The sequence below is a fragment of the Diuraphis noxia genome, unplaced genomic scaffold (assembly GCF_037042655.1).
Source record: "Diuraphis noxia isolate RWA-SAM2 unplaced genomic scaffold, SU_Dnox_SAM2 contig0001, whole genome shotgun sequence".
NCBI lineage: Eukaryota > Metazoa > Arthropoda > Insecta > Hemiptera > Aphididae > Diuraphis > Diuraphis noxia.
The window spans coordinates 94,433,492-94,453,281 of NW_028301711.1; the positions used below are offsets into that span (position 1 = coordinate 94,433,492).

Below are 19,790 nucleotides of genomic sequence, written 5' to 3' on the forward strand. Positions count from 1 at the left end.
CGTGATGTGATATTTAATTTAATGATATAAGCATTAATCGATTGTGATAAAACCAAACCGTCATATGATCGATTCAAGTTGTCAGCAACAGTTATACCTATGACTCACGAGTAGATAAAAATAAAATTGACACAAATAATTGATTTTACTAATGACCAATATTATTGATGCATTTATAGCTCGTTTTTTAAATGAATTTTCTAATATTAACTCTAAGTTTTTTAGATGTTCAAAGTTTGGAGCTGTGAAAGTATATTAAATTATGTAACAAATCAATAGTCTCCTAATATTATAAATAGGTGCAGTTCCATAATATAACCCAAAGATCTTGAACATTTTTGAAACATTTCGTGAAATATTGCGTAAATAATAGAAAATCTAGTGAAAAAAAATTGTGATCTAACACAGTTATACGTCACTACTTCCCTAGTATAGTTATATCTTAACAAAACTATTGAGATAGTTTCGTTGCAGTTCAGAAAACAATATATAGGTAGTTTGTGAGGCTTGAAAGCCTATCTGATCATCACCAATCTTTGTATACAATATAATATTTCACCGTAAAGAAAAAATTACTTTTATATATTATTCGAATATTTTATTGATTTGGATGGTTTTTCATTTGTGTACGAAATATTGAAAAATATTTATTTCATAAAATTCAATTGCAAATTGGCTGATACAGCATCTGATCACGCTATTTCGACCATATCAGCAGAGTAAACAACGCTTGAAAATGATAAATTTAGTATAGTATAATGAACAAGGAGAACAAGGAACATCGCTATAAAACGTGCTCTATACCTCATATTGAATATTATAATGTATAAAAGATTTTAAAATTACATGAAATTTTTTTCTTACAATATTTTACAAGACTTTCATAAAATATAATTTAATTTATGTGAAACTTAAAAATAAAAATATTGATAAGTGATATGCATATGTTGACCGTCGACCGATAGTATAGTAATATACAATCAAGTCCATTTGTACGGCCATTAACACAAAAATTAGTAAACATCACTGGTTAATTAGTTAATATGACATCCATTATCGATATTTTCTGTATGTAATCAATAACCATTTCTAATCCTTTAAAACCGAATAGGTTTATATGAAAAGAAAAATATTTTTCATATAGTCATTGAAATATTTCCAGAAAAGTATTGTTTTAAATTTTGAAATATTTTAATTGAAACATTTCAAGTGAAATATTTAAAATTCATAACCCTAAATGTATATACATATCATATAGTATAGCGCTGCATCCAAACAACTCTATATAGTGGCGTAAAACATAATAGATCAGTGGTGGCTCTAGGGTTTGATTTGAAGGGGGGCTCCAAATCAAATCTTATAGAGTATAAGTATCACACAATTTTTTTTTTAATATAATTTTTTAAATTAATTAGGTACCTACTTCATTGTGAATATTAAAAAAAAAAAATACCTACACATATTATAAAAATGTATTAACTTTAGAACATCTATAAGACTAAACTTTATTTTTTATTCAACTCGAAAGTGTTTTGTTTTTAAGAGTAAATAAGTGTAGGGATTATACAAAAAAGTAAAAAAAATCAAAGATAAAAATCAATAATAATTTTTTTTCACATTAGCTATTTGATTATTTTGATTTATAAATCATGTAATAATGTACAAATTCTATGAAGGTTGAAAACATTTGTAATATTATATTATTATTATTTTTTTTTTTTAAATTAATATTCTAAAGTTAAATATTGGTAGTTCCATACGTATTGAAAAAAATAAATAGTTCAGAGCTTGTAAAGAAAATATCTATCAAGAAAGTTGATATTATGTTAATATAATACATACCATTACAACGTAGGTAATATAAAATATTTCAGTGGTCACTGTCGTCCGTCTGCTCACATAAAGCCGCCGTGGTAAAATGACACATTGTTACTTGGTACATATTAAAACAATTACTTTGAACACGATGGCCGTCTAACATATTAACGATAAGATATCAAACTAATTAGAATTATCAATAGAGAAACCGAGAGGCCCTATCGGAAAACCATGTACGTACTGTACGAAAATGTAAGGTAACGAATATTTTATTTAGATTAGGTTTTTGACAAGATCGATTATTTTAATCATATAATGACGTGTAATATAGGAGCGTGTACATTTACAGGCCACTAAAGGCTATATTTTTAAATACTTGGTTTTTTTAACGGTATGCGAGGAATGATATACAAACTTTGTTCAAATGATAACCAACCTTGCTCATTATAGACATTTTATATACCTAGCACCTAGGTGCTAGGTGAGTTGTTTAACAGTCAATCTCTTTGGTGTTTCTAAAATATCGACATATCAACTAGTTGTTTTAGATTCATTTATATTTTTATATGTACTTATGACTATAGTCCATGAAAATTATAGGCATATAAGATTAAAATAAGGCAATGGTGATTTGAAAATTATAGTAATTAATATTAATCAATCAACATGAAGATTGTTCGGAGTATGATAACTGCTGGACACAGTAGTTGATAAGTCATATATTTTATATAATTATATTTGATGGAAAACCATTATTTAGGACTTTAAGACTATAATTTTATTATAACTTGACATTTAATAAAATCATTGGCAAACAATTTACAACAGTGATGCCCAAAACTTTATTTTAGACGAGTCTGTGTTTGCTATCATAGATGATATTATATGCATTAGATCGGTCCACTAATAGTAAATAGGAAACTTAAATATCTTGAAAATAATTTTATCTTTTTTCTCTATATATCGCAGTGTGGTTTATGAGTATATTAGTGCAGCTACTTGAAATTTGAAGATTTTGAGCTACACATGTTTTTTTTTTATAGAAAAATAAAATGATTTGTAATTCGCTAAAAATCGAGGAAAAAATGCAATGCGTTAAACTCTATAATAAAGTATAATAATGTTATAATATTAGGATATCAAAAACTCGATTTGCTCAAATTTTCAATTTCAATTTACTAATCACAGTGTAGTATTTTATTTCAACATTATTATTGGGTTCGGGCTACTTTTAAAGACTTGATGAGTCACACGTGGCCCGCTTAACAATAAAGTTGGACATCAGTTTTTTACAGTAAAAAAAGGGGTCCTCATTTCAAAACGATTAATTTGTATCGCCATTCACTCACTTTAATAGTTTGATAACAGAAAATCTTAATTATTTAAAAACATCTTTAGACTTGATATACATAACAATTTAAAAAATTTGAATTTGAAAAAGAATTATTAAAAGATAAAAGAAGGAGATGAGTAGAGCATGCTTGGTGAATCAAGCATATACACATTATTAATGTATAATAATATATTTTAATACTCAATAGAATACAATTAACTGCATTTTAATATATATAGAACGAACTATTATTATTAGTAGGGATCAAACTTAAATGCTCTAAAAATTACGTATAAATTATACAAGCTTTATACACATTTAAAAAAGAAAAATATACATCCATTATTATGTTTTTTGTTTAAGATTGTTTATATTAAGAAATTCCCTATAATGAATACTAAAATGATTTTCAATATTATCTTTAAATCAGTCTTATTTTTAATTTTTTTCGATTTCGGCGAACCGTGAAACTCACAAAACTTTGTTTAAACTTTTAAAAAGGCACACTGCTTGATCTGACTTAAACATGAAATCTATTTTAGATAATAGGATAATAGAAATATATGTATTATAAAGAATAAATATCGCAAGTTATGAAATTACGAAATGGTTAAAAGATTAAAAGATTACCTACTATATTATTATATAATAATAATATAATATAGGTAGGTACCTATTTTGTTTTACAAATGATAAAAAAATTATATTAATTTAAATCACAGGGGAACGTGGCACCCGTTTGTGCACACCCTAGGATAATAAACATCGTAAAATCCAAAAGTATAACTTTTTAAGACATTTTCATTGAACAAGTATCTGTGGTCAAAAAAAAATTGTCGGTTCAATTCGTGAAGTCATATAGCTAGGTTGATAGGTATATTTAACAAGTTATAATAATCGACAACAATAAAAATAATTAGCTCATCGCTCCACTTAGTATCTAAGAACATAAATATTATATAATACCTATGCAACAATTGTCGTGCTCTTTAAAATATTATTAGGTACTATACGCGATGATGATTTATGATGGTCATCGGAAGAGTACTCATTAATTGCGGTCTAAGTAACTAGGTATACTAGAAGTATAATATAATATTATTGTATTCTCGGGTAACAATTACGTTAATGATTATTGTAATGTTATCAACTTAACCCACATGAACAAACTGTAAAATAATAATAATTGGCCGTGCACTATTGCTAATCCTCGGCCCACATGAATGTTTGACTGCACCTGCTCCGTGTGAATCAACAGTTATAATTGGCGAATAAAATAATAATACAATGTGTGCTTAGTATACTCATCATACTACTATGCTACGTATAGTCGGTATTCCTTTCTGAACGAGACTCTTACATATTATTATACGATGTGTTTGTTGGTATACGTATTCGAGCAACGCTATAAGAATTGTGTTTTAAAGTTGTGAATCGCCAATTATTCTTCTGCCGGGCATTATAACAGTGTAGCGTTTAAATGGGCAAACTGTTAATTAAAACCAAACCGCCTATATAAGGATCGAGTTTAGGGTTTTTTTTTTATAAAGAAGAACGCGTAATTAAGAATAATATATATTTTACGGAGGTTAATTATTTTTGATGTTCAACGAAAGTAGTAACAGTAAAACAAAAAATAATCAGAATTTTATTTATTACCATATATATATATATATATATATTTAACGAACTACTTTAATAAAAACATCAAAAACAAAAATATAACGCAATTAAATGACAATCGGACTTTAACGCTGTAACGGCTCGTATAACTGTTACTTCCTTATTTATATATATTTATTTACTTTCCCGCCATCTTATTCAAATCCAACACCTTAAAAAAGCAAATTATTTCAAAATGTTTATGACGATAATATAATACAACGACATCGATTCATAAATCAACATGGGTTAACGAACGGAGGAGACGAGTCGAATGTTAATGCTTAGGTAATGGAAATATTAGGTGTTGGTGTACATTATAATGATAGCGTATGACCGGTATTATACTAATACGAACGAACTCATCGACCTTGAACAGATGGACGCCCTTCGCTGTATTATACACACACACACACACACACATATATATATATAGCAGCGTGCCGGTATATGTATAATGATGTTATACGATTTGTACCGTTACATTTATTTAAGACAATGTAATAATAATCGAAAAGCGACGAAAACGAGATTGTAAATCATGACGAAATCGATACCTGCAGCCTCGAACTCGAACTAGTTCGCGAAAACATCAATGATTAATCATTTGACATTCATCGATTTGTAGCTATATTACTCGTCGTACATTATCATATATTATTGCTCGATCGGTAAGTTAAAATATATTTTAATCGAAACCAGCTTCGAACTCTACATATTTTCCGATGCCGGAAAAACAAAAATGACATACCTACGGCGCATTAGACGTATAGTTTTTCGGAGACTTCAACGGTTAATGTACGCATATTGTATTATATCTTATTATCTTATATTGAAACCCGATTGATACGGTCAAAATATCCTTTACGTCACTTTTCAGATGACGACTGGACGTATTAGACATAGTTGACGAAATTTTCAAAGATTAGAATAGATAATCGATAGGTAGATTACATTAGTCGTCGATATAGTAGATTACATTACACGTATATTGATATTATTATAAGTACCTGATTGATGTTTGATAGATTAAAATATATTTTAGAGAAGAGATACGATGATATGTCTTACTTCTTAGGTGTGACTGTGTGAGTATAAACATTTTTCATTCATTTTTTTCATTTATATACCTAGTCTTATAGAGTTTTCCACCATACTACACTATTGCACCAAGTGGTATAATTAGACAGTACAGTTCACTTATAATAGTCCTAGTGTGGACTGATGCAAGTGTAGATGAAACATAAAATCTATAATTATCACTGATATGTAAAGATAATAAAATATTTAATGAATGTTGTGGTAGGTACTTATCATTGCACTGGGTGCAAAAAACTGGCGTACCTAATGCATTGACGTAAAACATAAAAAAGTTCACTCGATGCACATTATTAATCTTGCCGATGGAACATAAAAATATGCACTGGTGCAGTCAGTGCAGTGTGGTGGAAAACGCTATTACATTTACATTACTTGCGGAAAATCGCCTGTAATTTAAATATTATTTTTTAAGTTATTCATATTTTTTGACTTGCCTTGAATATTATGCAACAATATACATAAACAGTAAAAATACATAGGTAACTAAATTGTCAAATAGATAATCCAATAAAGAATTAATACAGTATAAGTTATTAATGTATTTGGATATTTGTATCTATATTCTATAGGTATATCTTATACTTTTATAGATACATACATAACTTATCGTCGTTCGGAATATTTTTTAAGTCAAAATCTGTTGTTTGAAGGTACATTGAAATGTCGTTAATCCGCATATACCTTTTTGTTGATTTCTGCAATACACTTGTTTTGGAGATTTCATACCTTTTTCTAATTTACTGTTTAATAATTAATTCTTAAATACGACCAGTATATTGTTTTTGGAAAACCATGCATATGCATATATATATATTATACGCCTTTATCGTGACAATTGTATTTTAACTATTTTTAATATTCACTCGGAGAACTTATTTCAACTATGAAATGTTATATGTATTCAAAAACCCAAGTGCAACTGAATACTTTCGTCAGTCATGTTTAATAATTTTTACAGATATTTCCGTGTTTAACTGTAATATTACGGTAAAACTGTATCTATATATTATATACGTGTACCTACATATTAAAAAAACAAAAAAATTAAACATGTATTATACTATATTTTCTTCATTTTCAACGACGAAATAGATTGTTTTATATACATAAAAATTACGAGGAAGTGAGTTGTTTTTGTACATGCAAAGTCCAGTTATACATATAATTGTATTATGTATAATGTATATTTATAAAATAATAATATTATGCTAATCATGTGGAAAAAACTATATATAAAAACAACAACAAGGATAAATGGATGATGGCCTAATTATTTTTTCAGGTAAAACTTACAAATCTCCTGCTTATACATGTGGTGAATTATTATATTAAACGCGCGAAGAAAAAGAGAGTGGAAATATTATAAAGCTGACTCCGAGCAAAAACCCCTTAGAACTTTTTTTTTACTGTGGGGAAACATAATTTGATATTATCTTTCAGATTGTAAGACACATGACTGCCGAAGGCTGGTTTTTTCGTTTATCCCAATATTTATATCTCTAACAGTTTTTATATATTTACAGATTTAGGTGATTCTTAAACAACTGCAGTACGTACCTGCAGCTATATATTGTATAATCTACTATTACGAACAAGTATGTATTATGTTTAAAAAAAATATCGAATTGGTAATTTTCTTTTTTTCTCATTTACGAACAACCATAATAGATAGGTACGCGCCATTACCTAAGTATGTGGAATACTGGAATGGTTTTGAAAATATAATAATGGATCATAAATTGGTCGATTTAGTATACCGATTTGATGTTTCCAAATCTATTTTAAAAGTTCATAATGAAAAGAAACTTAGAGCCATAGATTAATGTGGAAACAAAATCGTTACGTAAGATTATCCGTTGACGTAAAAGTTGATGCAACTGAAAACTGAATTCTTTTATAATTGGATCAAATAATCAAATAAGTACCTACACAATATTATAGACATTGAATATTATTATGTAAAATAGTATATTGTTTTTATCGATTATTTTAATTAAAAACAATCACCTTAATGTACAATTTTTGGTATACCATAATCGATAATTGTATTAAAATAAAATACAATTAGATAACTGCGCGTGATCGTTTAAGAAAATTCGATTCCGTCTGTTTTCTACCAAAATAGACCTTTATCTTATGCCATCTGTTACGGATATCCTATTAGTCTTATCGGATAAGACATGAGAATACATATTTGAGTTTGTAACTAAGTGTAGGTACTTGAAACTTTTTTGAAATTGGACTCCTATACAACTCTCTTCAAAATCAGGTTTTTACATTTTTAATTTATTAAGAATTTCAAAATGTCAATTAAAGTGTAAACATTTATTTAAAAACGGAAGTAGCTTTCGACTAAAATATCTTTTCGGAAATTGTATTCATATATACTGATGATATACTATTGCTCGTGAGTGTAGACAGTATGCCACACGTACACAAATATGAAATCGTCTATATTGCATTCCTTAAAAATTGTATTTATCAAATAATTCCCTTCACATTAGACATTTCGTGTACTTATTTTAAATAATAGAGCGAATTGTATTATTATCAAACTTAAAGGTAAACATGACGTGTATCATTTATATTTTCACGAGGGGTCTTTCAATATTTTAATATTTTTAAGCTTGTTATCAGAATTTTTAAATTGTATGATATAATATGTTTACTTATAACTTGCTTAAAAATTAAAATTTAGTAAAATACTTATGTGTAAACTTACATAATATTTATATAGCTTTTAGGTCACTATTATTAAAGGTTACTATATAACATTGGGACGGGTGTTGACCAGTTGCTCTCAACGACTGTCTTTAGTACATTGTAGTATTGTACCAATATTGCCCTCAACGTAAAAAACGTGGTGCCCTCACACATTATAAATTATTATAATACCAACCTCATAAAATCCGAGGAGGTAAGTATAAATAAAATGAATATAATAATAATAGTTCATCTAGTGTAAATAAAGAATTTTAACGGAATGCGTAATTATAGACGCGTCTAAGTAGATGGCTGATGTATATATATAGGTAACGATTGATGACATTAATATTACAAAAGATTTTATGGCAACACGAGTGTTATATTTTTATTAGAAGTTTTATGATTATATGATACGATATAAATGTTGTTAGCCATAAGGTACATTTTAGTAAACAAAAAAGTCCTAACGAGTTTAATATGATTGAAAATTTGTATATTACAAAATACAATACCTACATAATATCTATTATATTATATAATTACAAATAAAAAACAAAAAAAATATATTATTATACACTATTTTACATTTTTGACAAATCACCCTGTATGCCGCTTATAATTATAATTACTGTGCTTATTCTTTTATTAGACATACCTATGATATTATTTATCTATTCAAATATTTACCTCCCTATTTTTAGCCCACTTTTTATTTTTCCGTTGAAAGCAACTGGCGTATTTTTCTCTCGGTAGTTTGGGGTGGAAAGATTGGTTTAAAAAAAAAATACTCTTGGGGGTACTGGTAAACGCCCATTGAAACTGCTGAACACAAAATATTTGTTATGTATAGTACTTATGTGTGTAAGACGGGTACAACACTCTTGCGGGTGTGGTGTCCTCTTAAAGAAACAATTATTTGGGGGCTTGGAGCTATTGCAATATAATTTAATTTTCAGACATCTTTCGATCGCCACGACGCCGCGCCGTCGCGTATTCTATTATAAGACAAGGGTGAAGGGTCTTCAATCTTTTTGGCAGCGGGCCACTTATTATTATTTTTTTTTGAAAAATCATTTTCGCAATAACAACAGATAATATTAAATGAAAAAAAATGTGTTAAAAATACACGCTATACTTAAAATATTTTGTTCACAGATGAAATCAAGGCAAGCCGTGTGGGTCTGCACCGGCCCTGTTGTAGGGTTCAAATTATTAAATTGTTTTCATCTAGGACGCCCGTTTCTCATTATATTGACGACGTCAGTTTGTTCAGATTTGAGGGATCTTATAATATTTATTATTTTAGTAAGCGCAATAATATGTAGGTACGTCACATAGGCACACACGGACCCGAATCACGTCCTACATCTGACCTACCCATCTACAACGAATATTTGGAATGCCGATCGTCCATTATTATTTTATACTCCGCAGTAAATAATATTTAGTCGTAAACGCCACGACCTTATATGTATAAGATGGGGTTTCTAATGTAATAAATACGCGTTGTCGTGGACAAACTCGAAATCCGTTTCTGGACATTAAAATTCTGTCAGTGTTTAAATATACGCGTATGCCTAATTACGCTTGTTTTTATTTTTCGCAACTTGGAACCTTCTCCTGCCACGAATGTTTTAAGACGTCTGGATGAATACTTAGGGAACCGTCGCCAGGACACGTACAGTCCGCGTTTGTGTGTGTGTGCGATAACAATAAATTCTATCGCAATGATGGTTCTAAAATTTGGCACATGAGTCCTGCATATTATATGTGCACCTTGAAACCATTTTTTTTTTCAATTTTGCATTTTAAACAAGAGCGCATCACACGGTGATCTGTATTTTTAGACTTATATTGTATACTGCAGATGCGGTCAAAACTCAAAACCATCCAAATGAATGTGACAAAAATGTGTGCAGCTTACATAATATTTTAATGGAGTTTAAGAAGGCTTACTAACACGGGAATTTGATTCGTCACGGGCAACACCGTGAAGGATCAGCTAGTTTTATTATAAAATAATATTTTATTTCACTACGCATAATATTTTACGTATACCTACCTACGTTTGAGGAAAATTTTGCATCCATCATGGGTGGTGGGTTTTGGTTATCGGCGCTCGTCCGTAACGCGATCAGATTGCCGCCGTCGGCGCCGAAACCAACAAAGTCAGAAACACACACGTCATACACCCGCCCACACACACATATTATTGAAGACGGTGGATTCGCCGACGCCGACGCCGGCGAGCGGCGCACCCTGTATCAGCAACTGTCGCGTACAAATGAACAATATAATATTCGTTTTTGCGGGTATAACAATAAAATATAAATTGGATTGTGTTTTCACACGAATATTGCAGGGCGTGCCCGTCGGCGGGAAGCATATAGGAATGTAAAATTGTAAGTACATATATCGTCCTGTAGACACAATAATCATGTTAACTGCGCGCGCACACACACACTCTCTCACTCTTTCTCTCTCTCTCACACACACACACATACACTGAATATACATATACACAGCTGTTGGTCAAGTGGCGCTGGTGTTAAAAAAATCGTCTACATGACGTTGGAACTAAAAGCTTATTGAAAACTAACTATACTTCTCGAATATACGTTTTATAATACGACCACTTAAAAACAAGTTCTTATTAGTTAAGTATAAAAAAATATATTTAAATTGATAGGAACAAGAAACCAAGTAAAAAACATTTTATTTTAGATGTGGATCGAATCCAAAAATATAGCGTCGAATCGAATTTTGTAATCGTAACTCGTAAGCCAAACCAAACATTTCGTTCGACATCAAACTGAATCTGAACCGAGCTTTTTAATTCAATGTCAAACCAAACTTTTTTGTTTTTTTTTTTTATTTCTAACCAAAATATAGATAAAATAACAATTTAAAAATAAATATTGTACATTTTTTTCAAAACTTTCTATTTTTTGGGTCTGAACTATATAATATATGAGTTAGAGTCAACTATAGCGAATTACGAACTTTTTTTTCGAATTCCATACAGTGTAGTGGTTTATATAAAACTAGGTTTGACTTTATAACAGAGCCTATTTTGTGTTATTTGAAGGTAATATTTATTACTTTAAGGTTTTATATTTTTTTTTCAGTTGTGTAGCGAGTTATTATAAGTTTAAAATTATAACTTACTTTGAAACTCGGTAAAAGCTCATTATGTGCTCAAGACAATATTGCTACCTTGAAGTTTGATAATACTAATTTACTGCCCCCCTTCTACCATGAGGCAAACCTTTTGCAGTAGACAGCTGTTAGCAAATAATATTGAATAGTATTTAATGTACTCTAAATTGTATACCTACATTATTTCAAAAATGTTTACCTTTAAAATCTTGCGCCAGGTGCAGATGCCCCCCCTGTGCTCCTTTAATCCGGCTTAGTCGAATACCATATCCACTTAAAGTCATATGGTTCTTGAAAGTTGAAAATTGGTATACCAATTAAAATAGTTTGGCACTATCTAAATATCATATCTATGACATTCGCTGTTATTAAAACCATAAAGCAGTAATAAAATGTTATGTCCTATGTAGGTAGGTTTTGAATTTCGTCCAACTATTGGAATGCATTGTGCAAATTAGTTATTGGACTTTAATTAACATTTTAAATTATTATTATTATTATTTTTTGTTTTTTTATTTTATTAATTAAGGCATTACTAGCTAGCTATGCCTACTGATAAATACAAATTTTTTACAGTTTTTTTTAACAATTTTTCTTTTATACTTAATTGCGATATAATAATTTAAATTATTAAGAACCAAGAATACAAATATCAAAAAAATACAAATAATTGTCACACGTATAACACAGTTGCATGAACAGTGATAATTTTTCAAAATAATACTAAAATTAGGCACTTTGTACCTATTTCAAAAATGATCAGAAATAAAGTATTATTGACTGCAGGAAAAAATACGTTGAGATTTGGGACACGTCGTAGAAATAGATACAATACTGTAAATTAATTAATTATACCAATGCAGTCTTCAGATTATGTCTATTTATATGTTATCTACAGAAACAATATAAATAATATAGATGTTTTGTACTGCACTATATTATATTATGATCAAGTATCTGCAGCCTTGCAGATGGTGGGAGATATAATAATGTATTTATATTTTGTAAAATTATATGAATTTATGTTATTATATTTCATATATATATATATATTATATTAACTTATTGTTTTGTCTTATGATGGTTCTTTTTTTGATCTGCGATAAATAAAATGCCTTTTAAAAAACACTGAGTAAGCTTAGATTGGTAAATTAGTATTCGTTAATACTAAAAAATTAGTTATTACGTATTAACTATTCTATACTTAAATATAACATCATGTTTGTATAATATACTGTGCCAGCATATTTTCAGCTCTCCCCTCCGCGAGTCACGAGTAGATAAAGAGCTTATTTATTTCTATAGCCGCGTAGAACAATATTTTAAAGAAAATTGATTTTTCAACTAGTTAATATAGTTACAGTTATACGTCGTGTAAAATGTGTTTTAAAATAATTTATACACGTGTTGGTATTATACAGGTCGTTTATACAACTATACAAGTAACTGGATGTGTTCAGTGTATGTGAAATATAAAATATATTAAGTGTATTGATACATCAAAAATACCGGTTCAGAGTTTTTAAGATGTGTTTTTCATATTCCAAGTGAAGATGTTAATATATTATTATTGTTGTATGATAATTTATTCAAAAAGAAAAAAAAATACCTACTAGATTTGTTTTTATGAAATGTCGTTGTCTTCATGTTGTATACTGTACCTACCAAAAATTAGTGTAAAGCTTATTTAAATGATTCGGAGTGCATGTGCTCATCTAAAAGTTATACGCGATCGAATAAAAAAAAAAAACCTAAAACACGAGAGTGTATGAGTCTACCTGCCCGCCGTTATACTCAGAGGAAGTAAAACTTCTTTCATAAGTATTAAGGCCATCAGTGAAATTATAAGTGAATTATAAATTATACATTATTATAAATAAAAATGTTATATATTATATAACTTTATATTATAAAAACAACAAAAGTGTAACAACTGTCACTATAACAACAATTGTTGCGTTTCATTTTTCGTTACAATTTTTTTCCACCCACGACAGCAAGAAAGTAGTTTCATACGAAAAACACTTTTTTTTAACTGTTTTAATCGTAAATAGATGAATTTACTAAATGTCTATAAATGACCTATATAATATTATAATACAAATACCTTTGCACATGTGTTTATATTTTAAGTATTCCTGCCAAACTATAATATTTATGCGGAGGCGCGTGCATGCTGTTTAAATCATATACACGTGCGTTTAAGTCACCAAAATAAATATTGCAATGTTCAGTAGGAACACAGAGTGTATATAATTAAAGTATATTGTGGTGAGGAATAGACATATGCTACCTAGCTACATACTTGTATACTCGTATCTATTGTATATTTTGACATTTGTTAATTGTATTCAAACACTTTTTACATTTATGTGCAGTTTATCTATATTGTAGCCTATAGGTGTTTGTTTTTATTTGCGTTAAGGTAGTAGATACAAACAAAGGTATATTTTTAAAAAAGCAATAATTTGTTTAAATAAGTTTTAATATTGTCCAGTTTTATTTCCATACAGCTGATTGACCGAATCACTTAATTAATTGTACAATAATTGTAACTTGTGTAACTTGAACTACTTATGTTTCACGAACATCGACATATATTTCTTAAAATCAATTCAAATAATTGCGTATGTGTAACCATTTATGTTAGACAAATTAAGATTTTTGTATAGTGGGAAAAGATTCTGAAGCCCATAGATCTTAGGAGCACATTTTCTCTAAGTCTTGCCCATCCCTTATTGTGGACTGGTCAATATTATTAGATATACAATATAGATATTTATCAAATACTGTAGCATAAACACACGGTTTTCTAATTAATATGCCGACTAAGCAAACAGTTATACGGTTTTAAGTATTGTGTATAAATATATGTTATGTATAATGTTTATTTATATTTAATTAGTACAGTTTTTTAGACATTTAGTACTAATATTAGTACAATTAGAGTAATTAGACAATAAGATATCGTTTAAAGAATATAATACTATATGCATATCTACATTTAACACAATTGTTTCATTTTTCTAAATGCCTATTTTTCCATTATAGGTACACTTGCAGCATTCATTTATTTGTATATAATATATTTTTTTTGTCCATCGTTAAATAACGACTAATCCGTCATGTTGTATGACCATATAAACATAGAAATGAATATTTATATACATGTATATTATGAGATATATATTATATTTACAGTAGTTAATTAATTTACCATGGTTGTGTACCTATACCTATAATACCTTATTCAACAATGCGCACAATATCTCACCAACACAGAACACTTTCATCTCGTTTAATCTCAAAAAAGTGTGTCTAAACGACTATAAACTAGTTAATCCAAATATCGTTCCCGGAGACAGGATTGTAGGTTTTATATATAGGTATGTGTATATCTATTACATAACGGTAACTGTCATTCAATACGTAACGTTATGCCGTCGGCCAGTGAATAACCTACACAGGACATATGACTTATATACAAATGTATTTATTTTATATTTTGTAATTATAACAAACGATATAATAACAATTATAGATATCGTACAGTAGCTGTAAATTTTCGTTACTATAATATCATGTTATATTATATCAACTAGTATCATTATGCTTGTACGTGGTTTTTCATGTTACTTCCCTATCGGACAGTTTACAAGGAGGCTTATACAGTTATATATAAGTAGACATTTATGTATATTTGCAATCCGATGATATAATAATAATATGTATTTTTTTGGAATTTTGTTACAACAGAAAAAAGTTAGACCCACAAAAAAATTCAAAATTATGAATACCTATACTATAATTATTAGTGTAATGTTTGTTTATTGTATATACTATATATATAGTCTATAGTAAACCAATGCATTTTCAATATAAAATATAATCGTTATATTAACTTGAACGTAATTGTTGATGTAATGTTGAAGTAATTTAATTATATCTATAATTTTCTATTTCTAAACATGTTTTTGTTGGTACTTTTAAAATATTAAAAAGCTACCAAGTCATACTAAATTTTTTCATTTCTGTGACCGTATTGTTATTATATTTTCAAATCTTTAAACGATTTGTTGCTAAAGTTTTAAAAATATTACACAACACTATTAAAATATTATTGTAATCTCTAGTTTTTGTGGGTAATATGAAATTTAAATTACCGTGTTACGAAATAATATCTCCATACAAAACAATGTATTTATCATCAAGTTTATGACAAGGTGACTGAAATTGATTTAATATTTTAGTTAAAAATTAATAGCGATCCTGGTATCCATTATACACATTTTCATAGAATGTGTTTATTGTGTATTAATAATGTCTTAATAATTAACTATACAGTAAATAATGAACATACATAGGTGATAATTAAAAAAAATCCATTTCTTATTTAGCACTGAAAAATTATAACAATATTGTATTAACAATTATACATGACTCGAATTAGGAAGGTACCTACTTCTGTTTTCAAACTTAAGACATCAAGTTTCCAAGAAACTATGGGAACAGTTGTTTCCCAAGAGTTATAAAATTACGTTAATTATTATTGTAAGTGGCTTCGTGCTACTATGTTTGACCTTTTAGTAAGAATCTTAACCTAAAATGACCTTCTGTTTTGTCATTGCTCTTTTAAAAATTATAATTAACAGTTTTCAAGTTTTTTTCCAAATGATGTCCATCTTTTAAATATAAAATATATATATCATATAGTATTATTTATTGACCATGTTGATATGTTTACATAGGTTTCTACTTAGTGATAATTTGTTTATTTTAATAACTCCGATTGAATTGGATAATTTAAGTAGGTTGTGTAATTTAAATGTGTTCAATAGTCGTATATTATAACAGTATATAGGCATATTGTATAATACAATATGAAGAAAATATTTCGGTAGGTACCTATCTAAAACTACAAAATTGATTTGTCATTTGGGAAGCAAAAAAAATAAAAATATATATATATATATATATATATATATATATATATATATATATAGGTTGATGATGCTAATGTGAGAAGAACATAATATACCTTTTCTATAGTCTTCCAATAAAATGGAAATAACCGAATAATTAAAAATTAGGTTACCTACTTTAAATAATGTTAATATAGGTAGCTAAGACCTGCGCAGCTAAATAATCTTAAGTTTAAGATGTTCAAGTTATATTTAATCAATAGTAAACAATTGTTGGACTACACACAGTTCATATTCCAACAATGTTATATTATTACATACCTAAGTATAGAAAATCCTAACTTGTACCGAGCTTATAGACTCGATTAAAGAGGTTTTAGTACCTATAGAAAAATATAATAAACACGTCAAGCCAGCAATAATATAATAATGTGACCATATCTGCAATACATTTACCAATATAGGTATGTAAAATAAACAATAATGTAATAGTTTTGAATAAGAACGAAACCTATTAAAATTGTCAATTATGTATAATGGTAAATATAATACAATATTATTATAAAATAATTCATTTCGAAAAGATCTATATCTTTGAATTTTATTTTATTCAGTTCTAATGGCACAAGTCGTCAATATTAAGGGTATTTTAATTATTATAGCATCAAGCAAAATTCGTAAGAAACAAGCTTCCAAATATTTACGTATAAAAAGACTAATGGGTAGGTACTTTAATATTTGTGTAACCTTTAAATATAACATAAACATCAGCTTTAGAAAAGTCTAGTATGTAAATATAATATAAACATATAAATGATATAATCATTGTTTTAAAGAGTAAGAAAAAAGGTACGTATATATATATATATATATATATGTATATATATGTATTACTATGACATTATTATAAACTAAAAATAAATTGATTGAGACGATATCACAATGATATCTATAGGCAAAGGCAGTTTGATTATACAATTTATGGTGTAGCGCTCCATCAATATATTAGTTAGTTGATTAACCAATAGGTGCTCAGCACAAAGTAGGTATCTATAAATAATTTTAATTTTTAATAAATAATTAATGGTAGTATTATGATTGAATCGTATTTAGTTATCAGTTAACAGGTATTTTTATTGCAATTTCCACTAAAGGGTTGGAATGGGTAGGTCTTGCACCACTTAGGGTATAATAAGGTGTGATGTGCAGGTTATAGGCGTTATACGATATGAAATAATATAGCTGAGCTAGCCTAGCTCTAGGATTCAGAATGTGCCCCCAGTCCTTAAACGCACCACTGCGATTTGCAGGGTGCATGGGCATAGTGATTTAATGCTATAGGTACTCGATATTATGTTGCTGCAGTCGTACGAAAACACCACCATCACGTGCAAGCACATAACTGTGTTATCATTTATTATCATTACGTCGTTGTGAAATAAACTTCGTTGAAATATAATAAACACCCCCGCAAAGTCATCCAAATGTCGACCGTGTGTCGTATAACGAGAACGAAAGAAAAATACTCACTTTGGAATATGCGGCGGGCGACGAACGCGGTTTAATCATTTTCGCAAAACGTGTGTCTGAAAACCATGACGGCCGTTCGAGGTGTAGCTATATATGTTGTGTCCGGTCGGACGCTGAGCCGGTAAAACTCGTACAGATGACGTCTTTGACGGACAGGAAGCAGGCAGACAGATAGACAGGTGGACGAGTATATACGATGTCAATACTCGAGGAATCGAATACCCGCGAATTCGTCGGTGTTATAATTTGATATACGATAATGTTGTACACGATTGTAATGTAATGGTCACCGTCGGGTGTCCGCGTGTGGCATGTCGTCTGGTGCAGAAAACTGCGTCTGAGACGACAGGGTCTCGCGGACAGAAAAGAGTTAGCTAAAAGATCACTGTGGTCGACGGCGATATCGGTGGTTCGACAGAGTCGGGTAGACGATGTTTCGAGACGATCGACTAAGATAGGTGTGTGTGGTAGTTATTACCCGACAACTGGCTAGTCGGTGCACGGGTTGCCGGTCTCGCGGAAAGACGGTTACTGAAGACTGAGGCGGTCGGCCTGCTACTTCGGTCGGTATTATATTGTTGTTATATTCTCGTTCTCGTTCTTGGCGGGGAGACGGCTGGCAGTCAGCAAGTATATATATATTATATATATAAAATATATTTTACCTGCAGCGGCGTGCCACACTACTATATACAGCGTGATTCACCGAGCATGCTTACCCCTCTTTTTATTTTAGTTCTTAAATATATATATTAAGACCAAATTTTCTAATCCCAGCGATGTTTTGTACTACATAATGAGTATCCCGTGCAGATGTAAACTTCTATGAAAATCCCTCTTTTCTACTGTAAATTACATATTAGTAGATAATTTTTCTGAAAATTTTGACGCATCAGAACCATGATTCGAATTAATAGTTGTGGAAATATTTAACTCCGGCTATAGTTTCTATGGATAATGGGTTTAAAAGACATGGGGAGACACTAGCTATGGACCTATGGTCATTCGCAAATTTTAGAAATTAATTTCTAGTAAGTTATTACGATTTCTGATTCATAAAAATAATCCGAATATGATAATACCTACTAGATTCAAAACTATACATTTTATATTTTTGTAAAACAATTTTAAGGACTATTATTTATTATCCTCATAAGTATAACAATTTTAATAACTGCAGATAAACAGATATTTTGCATTTTGAGATAGGTACATCAAAATGTTCAAACAAATAGTCTACTAAATAATTTATGATAAAGAGTAGTTCTCTGAATTCGAAAAACAGAAGTTTATGTCGTCCGTGAAATACTTCACGAAAAATTTGCTTGACGAAATCATTAAGAATTAAAAAAAAAAATTAAGTAAGTATGTTTAAAAATTTCAAAAATCATATTTGTAATAAAACATTCATTAAAAGTAGTCAGGGGTAGTAAATGCTTGCTGAATCACCCTGTATAATACACTTGTGTGTGCCCGATGCGTTTGCCCCGCGGAGAGAACAGTCACGCAGCATATACATGCAGCAGGTACCTATAACATAAGCATATATAATGATAATA

General features: G+C 29.1%; 1 protein-coding gene across 1 annotated transcript in view; it reads right to left on the reverse strand.

Moving 5' to 3' along the window:
* Positions 1-18,777, reverse strand: part of haf (leucine-rich repeat and fibronectin type-III domain-containing protein hattifattener) — a 51,883-nt gene extending 33,106 nt beyond the window's left edge. Inside the window, exon 1 of the mRNA XM_089216377.1 lies at positions 18,232-18,777. The gene's annotated coding sequence lies outside the window, so the exon portion shown is untranslated. The remainder of the gene's footprint in view (positions 1-18,231) is intronic.
* Positions 18,778-19,790: the final 1,013 nt, after the last annotated feature.